Here is a 14,232-nt window from a genome sequence, read left to right on the forward strand (position 1 = left end):
GCTAGTACCCTGGTCCCAGACCTGTTCTGCTCTTACCTACTGCTAGTACCCTGGTCCCAGATCGGTTCTTACCTACTGCTAGTACCCTAGTCCCAGATCTGTTCTTACCTACTGCTAGTACCCTGGTCCCAGATCTGTTCTTACCTACTGCTAGTACCCTGGTCCCAGGTCTGTTCTGCTCTTACCTAATGCTAGTACCCTGGTCCCAGACCTGTTCTGCTCTTACCTACTGCTAGTAGCCTGGTCCCAGACCTGTTCTGCTCTTACCTACTGCTAGTACCCTGGTCCCAGATCTGTTCTTACCTACTGCTAGTACCCTGGTCCCAGACCTGTTCTGCACTTACCTACTGCTAGTAGCCTGGTCCCAGACCTGTTCTGCTCTTACCTACTGCTAGTACCCTGGTCCCAGACCTGTTCTGCTCTTACCTACTGCTAGTACCCTGGTCCCAGATCTGTTCTTACCTACTGCTAGTACCCTGGTCCCAGACCTGTTCTGCTCTTACCTACTGCTAGTACCCTGGTCCCAGGTCTGTTCTGCTCTTACCTACTGCTAGTAGCCTGGTCCCAGATCTGTTCTTACCTACTGCTAGTACCCTGGTCCCAGACCTGTTCTGCTCTTACCTACTGCTAGTAGCCTGGTCCCAGACCTGTTCTGCTCTTACCTACTGCTAGTACCCTGGTCCCAGATCTGTTCTTACCTACTGCTAGTACCCTGGTCCCAGACCTGTTCTGCTCTTACCTACTGCTAGTACCCTGGTCCCAGACCTGTTCTGCTCTTACCTACTGCTAGTACCCTGGTCCCAGACCTGTTCTGTTCTTACCTACTGCTAGTACCCTGGTCCCAGATCTGTTTTTACCTACTGCTAGTACCCTGGTCCCAGACCTGTTCTGCTCTTACCTACTGCTAGTACCCTGGTCCCAGACCTGTTCTGCTCTTACCTACTGCTAGTACCCTGGTCCCAGACCTGTTCTGCTCTTACCTACTGCTAGTACCCTGGTCCCAGACCTGTTCTGCTCTTACCTACTGCTAGTACCCTGGTCCCAGACCTGTTCTGCTCTTACCTACTGCTAGTACCCTGGTCCCAGACCTGTTCTGTTCTTACCTACTGCTAGTACCCTGGTCCCAGACCTGTTCTGCTCTTACCTACTGCTAGTACCCTGGTCCCAGACCTGTTCTGCTCTTACCTACTCCTAGTACCCTGGTCCCAGACCTTTTCTGCTCTCCCGAGCGGGAGGCCCCGCTAGTGCAGTACTACAGTGTCCTTTGTTATAGGGCTCTGGTCTAATGTAGTGTACTAGATAGAGAATCGGTTTCCATATGGGATGCATCCAGAGTGTATTCCCACTGCATCCAGAGTGTATTCCCACTGAATCCTGTCATGCAAAGTGTCTCCTGTGGACATTAGTCTCTGAATAACTGCAGAGCCCAGGCGGCAGGGTTATCTCCTGGGGATAGTAGTGCAGAGCCCAGACAGCAGGGTTATCTCCTGGGGATAGTAGTGCAGAGCCCAGACAGCAGGGTTATCTCCTGGGGATAGTAGTGCAGAGCCCAGACAGCAGGGTTATCTCCTGCGGATAGTAGTCTCTGAGTAACTGCCGAGCCCAGACAGCAGGGTTATCTCCTGGGGATAGTAGTCTCTGAGTAACTGCCGAGCCCAGACAGCAGGGTTATCTCCTGGGGATAGTAGTCTCTGAGTAACTGCCGAGCCCAGACAGCAGGGTTATCTCCTGGGGATAGTAGTGCAGAGCCCAGGCGGCAGGGTTATCTCCTGGGGATAGTAGTGCAGAGCCCAGACAGCAGGGTTATCTCCTGGGGATAGTAGTGCAGAGCCCAGACAGCAGGGTTATCTCCTGGGGATAGTAGTCTCTGAATAACTGCAGAGCCCAGACAGCAGGGTTATCTCCTGGGGATAGTAGTGCAGAGCCCAGACAGCAGGGTTATCTCCTGGGGATAGTAGTGCAGAGCCCAGACAGCAGGGTTATCTCCTGGGGATAGTAGTGCAGAGCCCAGACAGCAGGGTTATCTCCTGCGGATAGTAGTCTCTGAGTAACTGCCGAGCCCAGACAGCAGGGTTATCTCCTGGGGATAGTAGTCTCTGAGTAACTGCCGAGCCCAGACAGCAGGGTTATCTCCTGGGGATAGTAGTGCAGAGCCCAGGCGGCAGGGTTATCTCCTGGGGATAGTAGTGCAGAGCCCAGACAGCAGGGTTATCTCCTGGGGATAGTAGTGCAGAGCCCAGACAGCAGGGTTATCTCCTAGGGATAGTAGTCTCTGAATAACTGCAGAGCCCAGACAGCAGGGTTATCTCCTGTGGATAGTAGTCTCTGAATAACTGCAGAGCCCAGACAGCAGGGTTATCTCCTGGGGATAGTAGTGCAGAGCCCAGACAGCAGGGTTATCTCCTGGGGATAGTAGTGCAGAGCCCAGACAGCAGGGTTATCTCCTGGGGATAGTAGTGCAGAGCCCAGACAGCAGGGTTATCTCCTGCGGATAGTAGTCTCTGAGTAACTGCCGAGCCCAGACAGCAGGGTTATCTCCTGGGGATAGTAGTCTCTGAGTAACTGCCGAGCCCAGACAGCAGGGTTATCTCCTGGGGATAGTAGTCTCTGAGTAACTGCCGAGCCCAGACAGCAGGGTTATCTCCTGGGGATAGTAGTGCAGAGCCCAGGCGGCAGGGTTATCTCCTGGGGATAGTAGTGCAGAGCCCAGACAGCAGGGTTATCTCCTGGGGATAGTAGTGCAGAGCTATCTCCTGTGGATAGTAGTCTCTGAATAACTGCAGAGCCCAGACAGCAGGGTTATCTCCTGGGGATAGTAGTGCAGAGCCCAGACAGCAGGGTTATCTCCTGGGGATAGTAGTGCAGAGCCCAGACAGCAGGGTTATCTCCTGGGGATAGTAGTGCAGAGCCCAGACAGCAGGGTTATCTCCTGGGGATAGTATTGCAGAGCCCAGAGAGCAGGGTTATCTCCTGGGGATAGTAGTCTCTGAGTAACTGCAGAGCCCAGACAGCAGGGTTATCTCCTGGGGATAGTAGTGCAGAGCCCAGACAGCAGGGTTATCTCCTGCGGATAGTAGTCTCTGAGTAACTGCAGAGCCCAGACAGCAGGGTTGCCAAACAGGTGTCATGTTGTGATGATGGATGTTATTGCTACGCTATAAAATTGACACCAAAATTATAGGTGATCTACCGAACATCCCAGTTGAATTTGTGTGTGTGTGTCCAATGCAGTCTGCTAACCTCATTACTAGCTCCAGTTGAACAATATGCTGCTGTAGTGTAGAGAGTAGTCTAGAGCCAGTTAGCCAGAGAAAACTACTGTTTACTGTGAATAGGAGAGGTTTGGATCATTGAGGGAGAAAACTACTGTTTACTATGAATAGTAGGTGTATTTATTTTATTTATTTAACCTGTATTTAACCAGGAAGGGCTCATTGAGATTTTAAATCTCTTTTTCAAGAGCATCCTGGCCAAGATAGGCAGCACCAAGTCATTAGACAGACAACATGAAAAACTACAGGTAATCTAGTGAAAAAACATAATTCACAGTATAACAAAATCATAAAATAGCAAATTAAAAACAATGACAGGTCAGGGAATCAGCCTCAAAATCCTTCATCAATTATTTAAAAACACCAATCGGGACAAGTTCTTCCAGTTTTAAAGTATTTTGTAAGGCGTTCCCAGACGATGGCACAGAGTACATAAAAGCCCTTTTACCAAATTCAGTTCAGACATTTGGAACAGTTAGCAGGATAAAGTCCTGCAAACGAAGAGACGACCCAGCACATTTCTGAACAATAAAAATGGCCAAATAAAATGGTAGTAAACCCAAAATGGCTTTGTAAATAAAAGTAAACCAGTGACTGAGCCTACGAGTGACTAGAGAAGGCCAGACAACCCTGGTATACAAGGTGCAGTGGTGCGTAAGGGTTTTGCAGTTTAAAATAAATCTCAAAGTGCCATGGTAAAGGGTGTCAATTGGCTGTTATAAACCCCCCTCTGCTCTCTGCATCTGTGATTGGCTGGTTAGAGGTAAAGCCAATCACAGATACTGAGAGCAGAGGGGGGTTTATAACAGCCAATCACAGATACTGAGAGCAGAGGGGGGTCTATAACAGCCAATCACAGATACTGAGAGCAGAGGGGGGTCTATAACAGCCAATCACAGATACTGAGAGCAGAGGGGGGTCTATAACAGCCAATCACAGATACTGAGAGCAGAGGGGGTTCTATAACAGCCAATCACAGATACTGAGAGCAGAGGGGGGTCTATAACAGCCAATCACAGATACTGAGAGCAGAGGGGGGTCCATAACAGCCAATCACAGATACTGAGAGCAGAGGGGGGTCTGTAACAGCCAATCACAGATACTGAGAGCAGAGGGGGGTCTATAACAGCCAATCACAGATACTGAGAGCAGAGAGGGGTCTATAACAGCCAATCACAGATACTGAGAGCAGAGGGGGGTCCATAACAGCCAATCACAGATACTGAGAGCAGAGGGGGGTCTGTAACAGCCAATCACAGATACTGAGAGCAGAGGGGGGTCTATAACAGCCAATCACAGATACTGAGAGCAGAGGGGGGTCTATAACAGCCAATCACAGATGCAGAGAGCAGAGGGGGGTTTATAACAGCCAATCACAGTTGTAGAGAGCAGAGGAGGGTTTATAACAGCCAATCACAGTTATAGAGAAACCCTTTGAAACCTCAAGATTCAAAGCAAGAGATTCCAACTGTTTACATATAGTTTCAGACTTTGCCACACTTACAAGGAATTTAGTCTTTACATATATAGCCACACCCCCACCTTTCTTAACTCGATCAGTGCGATACACATTGTAACCATTTATACAAATATCCTTATCAAGAACAGACTTGCTGAGCCAGGATTCAGAAAACACAATTACATCGGTATCAGTTGATTTTAGCCCAAATCCTAAACCCTGTTCATTTTAGACAACAGGCTGAGGACATTTAAATGAAAAATACCAAGACCAGATGTAGATGTATAATCAGAGGGTGTTTGGAGACGTTGCATATCAGGGCCAGGATTAGGTTGGATGTTTCCTGATGTCAACAACAGCAGAATAACTAGGCTCCTCTGACGGCTGTCGTCGGAATGAGACCAAAGCACCGCGTGGAAAGTGTTCATGATGTTTTATTTCCACCAAAAAAAAAAAAAAAAACACTCAAACAAAAATAACAAAATGAAATGAAAGCGCACAGTTCTGTCAAGTAACAGATAGGAAACAGAGAAACAACTAAACCACAAAACACAGGTGGGAAAAAGGGCTGCCTAAGTATGATTCCCAATCAGAGACAACGATAGACAGCTGCCTCTGATTGGGGACCATACTCAGCCAAAAACAAAGAAATAGACAACATAGAATGCCCACCCCACATCACAGCCTGACCTAACCAAACAGAGAAATAAAACGGCTCTCTAAGGGCAGGGCGTGACAGTACCTCTGTTTAATAACTTTGCACGGCTTCTCTTTTTTAAGAGACCTACTGCAAGCGAATTCTACAAGTGAGTTTCCAGACAATACAAACCAGTCATTTAATACCATTAGACTTTTGTAGTGACACAAGTTCATACTGTTCACATCATGCCACAAATACATCGGCACTTGGACGAGCGGACGGAGTGAAAAAAAGCGAGTTCCCGCAGACAAAATGTCTAATGGACGGGAGAGCACATTGTGTCTAATGGACGGGAGAGCACGTTGTCTAATGGACGGGAGAGCACGTTGTCTAATGGACGGGAGAGCACATTGTCAGATGGAGGGGAGAGCACATTGTCAGATGGAGGGGAGAGCACGTTGTCAGATGGAGGGGAGAGCACGTTGTCTAATGGAGGGGAGAGCACATTGTCAGATGGAGGGGAGAGCACATTGTCAGATGGAGGGGAGAGCACATTGTCAGATGGACGGGAGAGCACATTGTCAGATGGACGGGAGAGCACATTGTCAGATGGACGGGAGAGCACATTGTCAGATGGATGGGAGAGCACATTGTCAGATGGATGGGAGAGCACATTGTCAGATGGACGGGAGAGCACATTGTCAGATGGACGGGAGAGCACATTGTCAGATGGAGGGGAGAGCACATTGTCAAATGGACAGGAGAGCACATTGTCAGATGGACGGGAGAGCACATTGTCAGATGGACGGGAGAGCACATTGTCAGATGGACGGGAGAGCACATTGTCAGATGGACGGGAGAGCACATTGTCAGATGGACGGGAGAGCACATTGTCAGATGGATGGGAGAGCACATTGTCAGATGGATGGGAGAGCACATTGTCAGATGGACGGGAGAGCACATTGTCAGATGGACGGGAGAGCACATTGTCAGATGGACGGGAGAGCACATTGTCAGATGGACGGGAGAGCACATTGTCTAATGGAGGGGAGAGCACATTGTCAGATGGATGGGAGAGCACATTGTCAGATGGACGGGAGAGCACATTGTCAGATGGATGGGAGAGCACATTGTCAGATGGATGGGAGAGCACATTGTCAGATGGACGGGAGAGCACATTGTCAGATGGATGGGAGAGCACATTGTCAGATGTTCTCACCCAGCAACAATGTTAGTTTTCTCCAGAGTTCAGTAAAGTCGGCGCACAAAGAAATACCAGGAAAATGGTAATTTTCTCTTGAGAGATGTAGGAAATAGAGGCCAAGGAGAGATAATGGGAGAGAGGGACTGTGTGTATGTATGAGTGTGTATGTGAGTAGATTGGGAGGGTTTGGGGGATTGTTGAGCTGCCGCTGACAGCCAGGCGGAGAGGGACGAGGACCAGCATGGACGAGACGCTCCGCAGAGGGATGGCTGAGGATAGGACCCAGGCCAGCCAGAGAGACCGGTACCTCGGTCAACTTCAAGTAAAAGAAGTGCAAATAGCGGAAAAACTACACAACAAGAAATAAATGATTGGATCATTGAGGGAGAAAACTGTACAGGGAATAGGGTGTATAGGTAGTGTACTATATAGGGTGTATAGGTAGTGTACTATACAGGGAATAGGGTGTATAGGTAGTGTACTATATAGGGTGTATAGGTAGTGTACTATACAGGGAATAGGGTGTATAGGTAGTGTACTATACAGGGAATAGGGTGTATGGGTAGTGTACTATATAGGGAATAGGGTGTATAGGTAGTGTACTATACAGGGAATAGGGTGTATAGGTAGTGTACTATACAGGGCATAGGGTGTATGGGTAGTGTACTATACAGGGAATAGGGTGTATGGGTAGTGTACTATATAGGGAATAGGGTGTATAGGTAGTGTACTATATAGGGTGTATAGGTAGTGTACTATGTAGGGAATAGGGTGTATGGGTAGTGTACTATACAGGGAATAAGGTGTATAGGTAGTGTACTATATAGGGTGTATAGGTAGTGTACTATATAGGGTGTATAGGTAGTGTACTATATAGGGTGTATAGGTAGTGTACTATATAGGGTGTATAGGTAGTGTACTATATAGGGTGTATAGGTAGTGTACTATACAGGGAAAAGGGTGTATAGGTAGTGTACTATACAGGGTGTATAGGTAGTGTACTATACAGGGAACAGGGTGTATGGGTAGTGTACTATATAGGGAATAGGGTGTATAGGTAGTGTACTATACAGGGAATAGGGTGTATAGGTAGTGTACTATACAGGGAATAGGGTGTATGGGTAGTGTACTATACAGGGAATAGGGTGTATGGGTAGTGTACTATATAGGGAATAGGGTGTATAGGTAGTGTACTATATAGGGTGTATAGGTAGTGTACTATATAGGGTGTATAGGTAGTGTACTATATAGGGAATAGGGTGTATGGGTAGTGTACTATATAGGGTGTATAGGTAGTGTACTATATAGGGTGTATAGGTAGTGTACTATATAGGGTGTATAGGTAGTGTACTATATAGGGTGTATAGGTCGTGTACTATATAGGGAATAGGGTGTATGGGTAGTGTACTATATAGGGTGTATAGGTAGTGTACTGTACAGGGAATAGGGTGTATAGGTAGTGTACTATACATGGAATAGGGTGTATGGGTAGTGTACTATATAGGGAATAGGGTGTATAGGTAGTGTACTATATAGGGTGTATAGGTAGTGTACTATATAGGGTGTATAGGTAGTGTACTATATAGGGTGTATAGGTAGTGTACTATATAGGGTGTATAGGTAGTGCACTATATAGGGTGATTAGGTAGTGTACTATATAGGGTGTATAGGTAGTGTACTATACAGGGAAAAGGGTGTATAGGTAGTGTACTATACAGGGTGTATAGGTAGTGTACTATATCGGGAAAAGGGTGTATAGGTAGTGCACTATATAGGGTGTATAGGTAGTGTACTATATAGGGAATAGGGTGTATGGGTAGTGTACTATATAGGGAAAAGGGTGTATAGGTAGTGCACTATATAGGGTGTATAGGTAGTGTACTATATAGGGAATAGGGTGTATGGGTAGTGTACTATACAGGGAATAGGGTGTATGGGTAGTGTACTATACAGGGAATAGGGTGTATAGGTAGTGTACTATACAGGGAATAGGGTGTATAGGTAGTGTACTATATAGGGAATAGGGTGTGTAGGTAGTGTACTATAAAGGGTGTTTAGGTAGTGTACTATATAGGGTGTATAGGTAGTGCACTATATAGGGTGTATAGGTAGTGTACTATATAGGGTGTATAGGTAGTGTACTATATAGGGTGTAAAGGTAGTGTACTTTACAGGGAATAGGGTGTATAGGTAGTGCACTATATAGGGTGTATAGGTAGTGTACTATACAGGGAATAGGGTGTATAGGTAGTGCACTATATAGGGTGTATAGGTAGTGTACTATACAGGGAATAGGGTGTATAGGTAGTGCACTATATAGGGTGTATAGGTAGTGTACTATACAGGGAAAAGGGTGTATAGGTAGTGCACTATATAGGGTGTATAGGTAGTGTACTGTACAGGGAATAGGGTGTATAGGTAGTGTACTATAAAGGGTGTATAGGTAGTGCACTATATAGGGTGTATAGGTAGTGCACTATATAGGGTGTATAGGTAGTGTACTATATAGGGTGTATAGGTAGTGTACTTTACAGGGAATAGGGTGTATAGGTAGTGTACTATATAGGGTGTATAGGTAGTGTACTATACAGGGAATAGGGTGTATGGGTAGTGTACTATATAGGGTGTATAGGTAGTGTACTATATAGGGTGTATAGGTAGTGCACTATACAGGGAATAGGGTGTATAGGTAGTGTACTATACAGGGAATAGGGTGTATAGGTAGTGTACTATGCAGGGAATAGGGTGTATAGGTAGTGTACTATACAGGGAATAGGGTGTATGGGTAGTGTACTATACAGGGAATAGGGTGTATAGGTAGTGCACTATATAGGGAATAGGGTGTATAGGTAGTGTACTATGCAGGGAATAGGGTGTATAGGTAGTGTACTATACAGGGAATAGGGTGTATGGGTAGTGTACTATACAGGGAATAGGGTGTATAGGTAGTGCACTATATAGGGTGTATAGGTAGTGCACTATATAGGGTGTATAGGTAGTGTACTATACAGGGAATAGGGTGTATAGGTAGTGCACTATATAGGGAATAGGGTGTATAGGTAGTGTACTATACAGGGAATAGGTGTATAGGTAGTGTACTATACAGGGAATAGGGTGTATAGGTAGTGTACTATATAGGGTGTATAGGTAGTGTACTATACAGGGAATAGGGTGTATAGGTAGTGTACTATACAGGGAATAGGGTGTATAGGTAGTGCACTATACAGGGAATAGGGTGTATAGGTAGTGTACTCTATAGGGTGTATAGGTAGTGTGCTATACAGGGTGTATAGGTAGTGCACTATATAGGGTGTATAGGTAGTGTACTATATAGGGTGTATAGGTAGTGTACTATATAGGGAATAGGGTGTATAGGTAGTGTACTATACAGGGAATAGGGTGTATAGGTAGTGTACTATACAGGGAATAGGGTGTATAGGTAGTGTACTATACAGGGAATAGGGTGTATAGGTAGTGCACTATATAGGGTGTTTAGGTAGTGTACTATATAGGGTGTATAGGTAGTGTACTATATAGGGAATAGGGTGTATAGGTAGTGTACTCTATAGGGTGTATAGGTAGTGTACTATATAGGGTGTATAGGTAGTGCACTATATAGGGAATAGGGTGCAGACAGTGATCAACCCTGACTGATCATCAAACCTCTAACCTGCTGAATCAGTTAACCTCTAACCCTACCTGCTGAATCAGTTTACCTCTAACCCTACCTGCTGAATCAGTTTACCTCTAACCCTACCTGCTGAACTTTTCCACCACACTGTGATTTAGTAACATCTGTTATGGGCTACAGACAATGAGGTCCTTGGCCTGAGTGCCAGTCTGTTTGTGTTATCATGCCAACTCTAGCCTGAGTGCCAGTCTGTTTGTGCTATCATGCCAACTCTAGCCTGAGTGCCAGTCTGTTTGTGCTATCATGCCAACTCTAGCCTGAGTGCCAGTCTGTTTGTGTTATCATGCCAACTCTAGCCTGAGTGCCAGTCTGTTTGTGTTATCATGCCAACTCTAGCATAGGGGGCAGTATTTTCATTTTCGGATGAAAAGCGTGCCCAGAGTAAACTGCCTAATACTTGGGCCCAGAGTCAAATATTTGCATAGTATTAGTATATTTGGATAGAAAACACTCTAAAGTTTCTAAAACTGTTTGAATGGTGTCTGTGAGTATAACAGAACTCATATGGCAGGCCAAAACCTGAGAAAAAAAATCAACCAGGAAGTGGAAGCTCAGATGGTTGTAGTCATTTCAAATGATGTTCTATCGAACACACAGTGACTTAGGCTTCATTTTGCACTTCCTAAGGCTTCCACTAGATGTCAGCAGTCATTAGAACCTTGTTTGAGGCTTCTGCAATGCAATTTGATTGAATAATAGCCGGAAGAGTAAGTGGTCGGGCTGGGGTCATTGACTTACCTCGCGCGCGGTCACGAAGGCTTAAGCCATTTTTCTTTTTTCTCCTGTAATGAATCTGTTATTGTCCGGTTGGAATATTATCAAAATTCTACGTTTAAAAAAAAAACTAAAGATTGATTGTGAACATGGTTTGAAATGTTTCTACAAACGCTGAGGGAACTTTATAACTTTTCATCGACGGTGGATAGACGGGCTTCATGCATTTTGGAATGGTGATCTGGACGCGACACCAAAACGGATTTATTTCGACATAAATTGATAATAAATACAAATATAGCAAGCCACGGCCACTTGACTCACTGTCTGTAGGAGAGATCCATTTTTGTGAACAGCGTTGTGTACCTAATAAACTGTCCAGGGTGGCGTACCTAATAAACTGTCCGGGGTGGCATACCTAATAAACTGGCCAGGGTGGCATACCTAATAAACTGTCCAGGGTGGCATACATAATAAACTGGCCAGGTTGGCGTACCTAATAAACTGGCTGGTGTGGCGAACCTAATAAACTGTCCAGGGTGACATACCTAATAAACTGTCCAGGGTGGCATACCTAATAAACTGGCCAGTGTGGCATACCTAATAAACTGGCCAGGGTGGCGTACCTAATAAACTGGCTGGTGTGGCGAACCTAATATACTGTCCAGGGTGACATACCTAATAAACTGTCCAGGGTGGCATAACTAATAAACTGTGGTATATGGCAGATGTAAGGCATGGTGGATGTGGCGGTCCTCCATCCATCAGAGCGAGCGGGCGAGCGAGAGAGAGAGAGCGAGGGGTTGGAGGCCTGTCTGTGTGACTGACGGAGGTTTCCAGGGATCTGGTTTCCAGGAAGCCTGTTCAGGGGCTTTCAGTTCATGGTGACTCCTCTGTAACGACTAACACCTGGTGTTTCAATGCAGCAGCTAACGCAGCAACAATACACAGCCACATTAACTCTTCACACATCACTCTGAACGAACCACAGAGAAATGTTGCAAAACAAGATCAATTCATCTCTTACCCGTATAGTTTAAAACAAGCCTCACCATCAGAGGACCATATGTGGAATAAATCCCAGCTGAGATGTGGAATAAATCCTGGCTGAGATGTGGAATAAATCGTAGCTGAGATGTGAAATAAATCCTAGCTGAGATGTGGAATAAATCCTAGCTGAGATGTGGAATAAATCGTAGCTGAGATGTGAAATAAATCCTAGCTGAGATGTGGAATAAATCCTGGCTGAGATGTGGAATAAATCCCGGCTGAGATGTGGAATAAATCCCGGCTGAGATGTGGAATAAATCCCGGCTGAGATGTGGAATAAATCCCGGCTGAGATGTGGAATAAATCCTAGCTGAGATGTGGAATAAATCCTAGCTGAGATGTGGAATAAATCCTAGCTGAGATGTGGAATAAATCCTAGCTGAGATGTGGAATAAATCCTAGCTGAGATGTGGAATAAATCCCGGCTGAGATGTGGAATAAATCCCGGCTGAGATGTGGAATAAATCCCAGCTGAGACAGTTCTGACACATTGACATCAACTCTGCTGCTTGACAAGGATCAAACACTACACGCAAATCCAGAGGCACTACACGCAAATCCAGAGGCATAACATAGCTGTCGTACTGTCACACTAGAAGACTAGACACTAAACACAGTACATTTACATTTTAGTCATTTAGCAGACGCTCTTATCCAGAGCGACTTACAGTAGTGAATGCATACATTTCATACATTTTTTTTTTCTGTGCAGGCCCCCCGTGGGAATCGAACCCAACAACCCTGGCATTGCAAACACCATGCTCTACCAACTGAGCTACAGAGAAGGCCAGAGTACTTACCAGGTAGAGAACTGATGTCCAGACCGACCAGATGATCCCAAACAGACTGATGTGAAGCAACACACACGAACAGACTCATTCAGATCCCATCTGTTAGTGTAGAGGTGAAAGATACCTCAGGTTTTCCCTATTCCAACTTACACTAGATGAAAAACAGCTGTCAGAGGGGAGGGGAACGAGGCAACCCAAACCCTGAATCCTACAGGACGGGGGTTGGATTGTGTGTCTGTCAGAGGGGAAGGGAACAACCCAAACCCTGAATCCTACAGGACGGGTGTTGGATTGTGTGTCTGTCAGAGAGAAGGGAACGAGGCAACCCAAACCCTGAATCCTACAGGACGGGGGTTGGAATGTGTGTCTGTCAGAGAGAACGCGCTGTGATGTGGTGGTTTCCTGGGACCTGAAGGGAGGAAAGGAAGCCGCGGGCAGTAGAGAACACGATTGGTCCTAACACAACGAACAGATGTGCAACGAAAAAAGGGACAGAATTCAATTTGACAGCACAGCAAGGCGGGGTTAGGCAAGGACTTCCCGTGATCAGTACTGACCACAGGATCACTCCCAAATGACACACTATTCCCTACATAGTGCACTACTTTTTGATCAGAGCTCTATGGTCTAACGTAGTGCACTGTATAGGGAATAGGGTGCCATTTAGGATGCAAAACCCACAGACTTGTGACTGTGACTAACCTTCTGAGGTTGGCTGTTAAGAAATGACTGTATTCTTCTGAGAAAAGACACACCAAAAACTAGTGTTGACAAAAAGGTTTGCTGTTTCTACTGTACAAACAGTGTACTTGGAAAAGACACAAAATAAATAGACAAGAATACAAGTTTTCTCTACCGTTTTATTGTTCTAAGGGAATGTAGTAGCTACACTTTATAACATGGATATATTTTCACCATCAGAATGTTCTGGAAAGAAGCGGTCTTGGAAAAAGCTTGAAAAGGTCGCAGACGGACAACAGAATCGGGTTCATTCAATATTTAGGCCCGTTTCTCCTCCGAGTTCTGCCGACCCCGACGAACTGTATTGTTGCCCTTCCTGATGGCAGCTCTTGGTATTCACCAGAAACCACCTATTAACTATGACTGGATATCATGCCAATCTATTAACTATGACTGGATATGATGCCAATCTATTAACTATGACTGGATATGATACCAATCTATTAACTATGACTGGATATGAAGCCAATCTATTAACTATGACTGGATATGATGCCAATCTATTAACTATGACTGGATATGATACCAAACCAATCAATTCTGATTACAAATAAGCAGTCCAAACTCAAAGCAAGACCACACTACATGTATTTGACCCGCCAAAAGTCCAGAACTTGACCAAGTTCAGTGGACACACTTTGGACCCATGAAAAAAATGATCTCACACACA

The 14,232-nt window shown here is 45.5% G+C and overlaps 1 protein-coding gene across 1 annotated transcript in view; it reads right to left on the bottom strand.

Annotated features, from left to right (window-relative positions):
* The window catches only part of anpepa (alanyl (membrane) aminopeptidase a), a 92,308-nt gene extending 79,011 nt beyond the window's left edge, over window positions 1–13,297 (bottom strand). Inside the window, exon 1 of the mRNA XM_029744178.1 lies at window positions 12,831–13,297. The gene's annotated coding sequence lies outside the window, so the exon portion shown is untranslated. The remainder of the gene's footprint in view (window positions 1–12,830) is intronic.
* Window positions 13,298–14,232: the final 935 nt, after the last annotated feature.

The sequence above is a fragment of the Salmo trutta genome, unplaced genomic scaffold (genome assembly GCF_901001165.1).
Source record: "Salmo trutta unplaced genomic scaffold, fSalTru1.1, whole genome shotgun sequence".
In the NCBI taxonomy this organism is placed as follows: Eukaryota; Metazoa; Chordata; class Actinopteri; order Salmoniformes; family Salmonidae; genus Salmo; species Salmo trutta.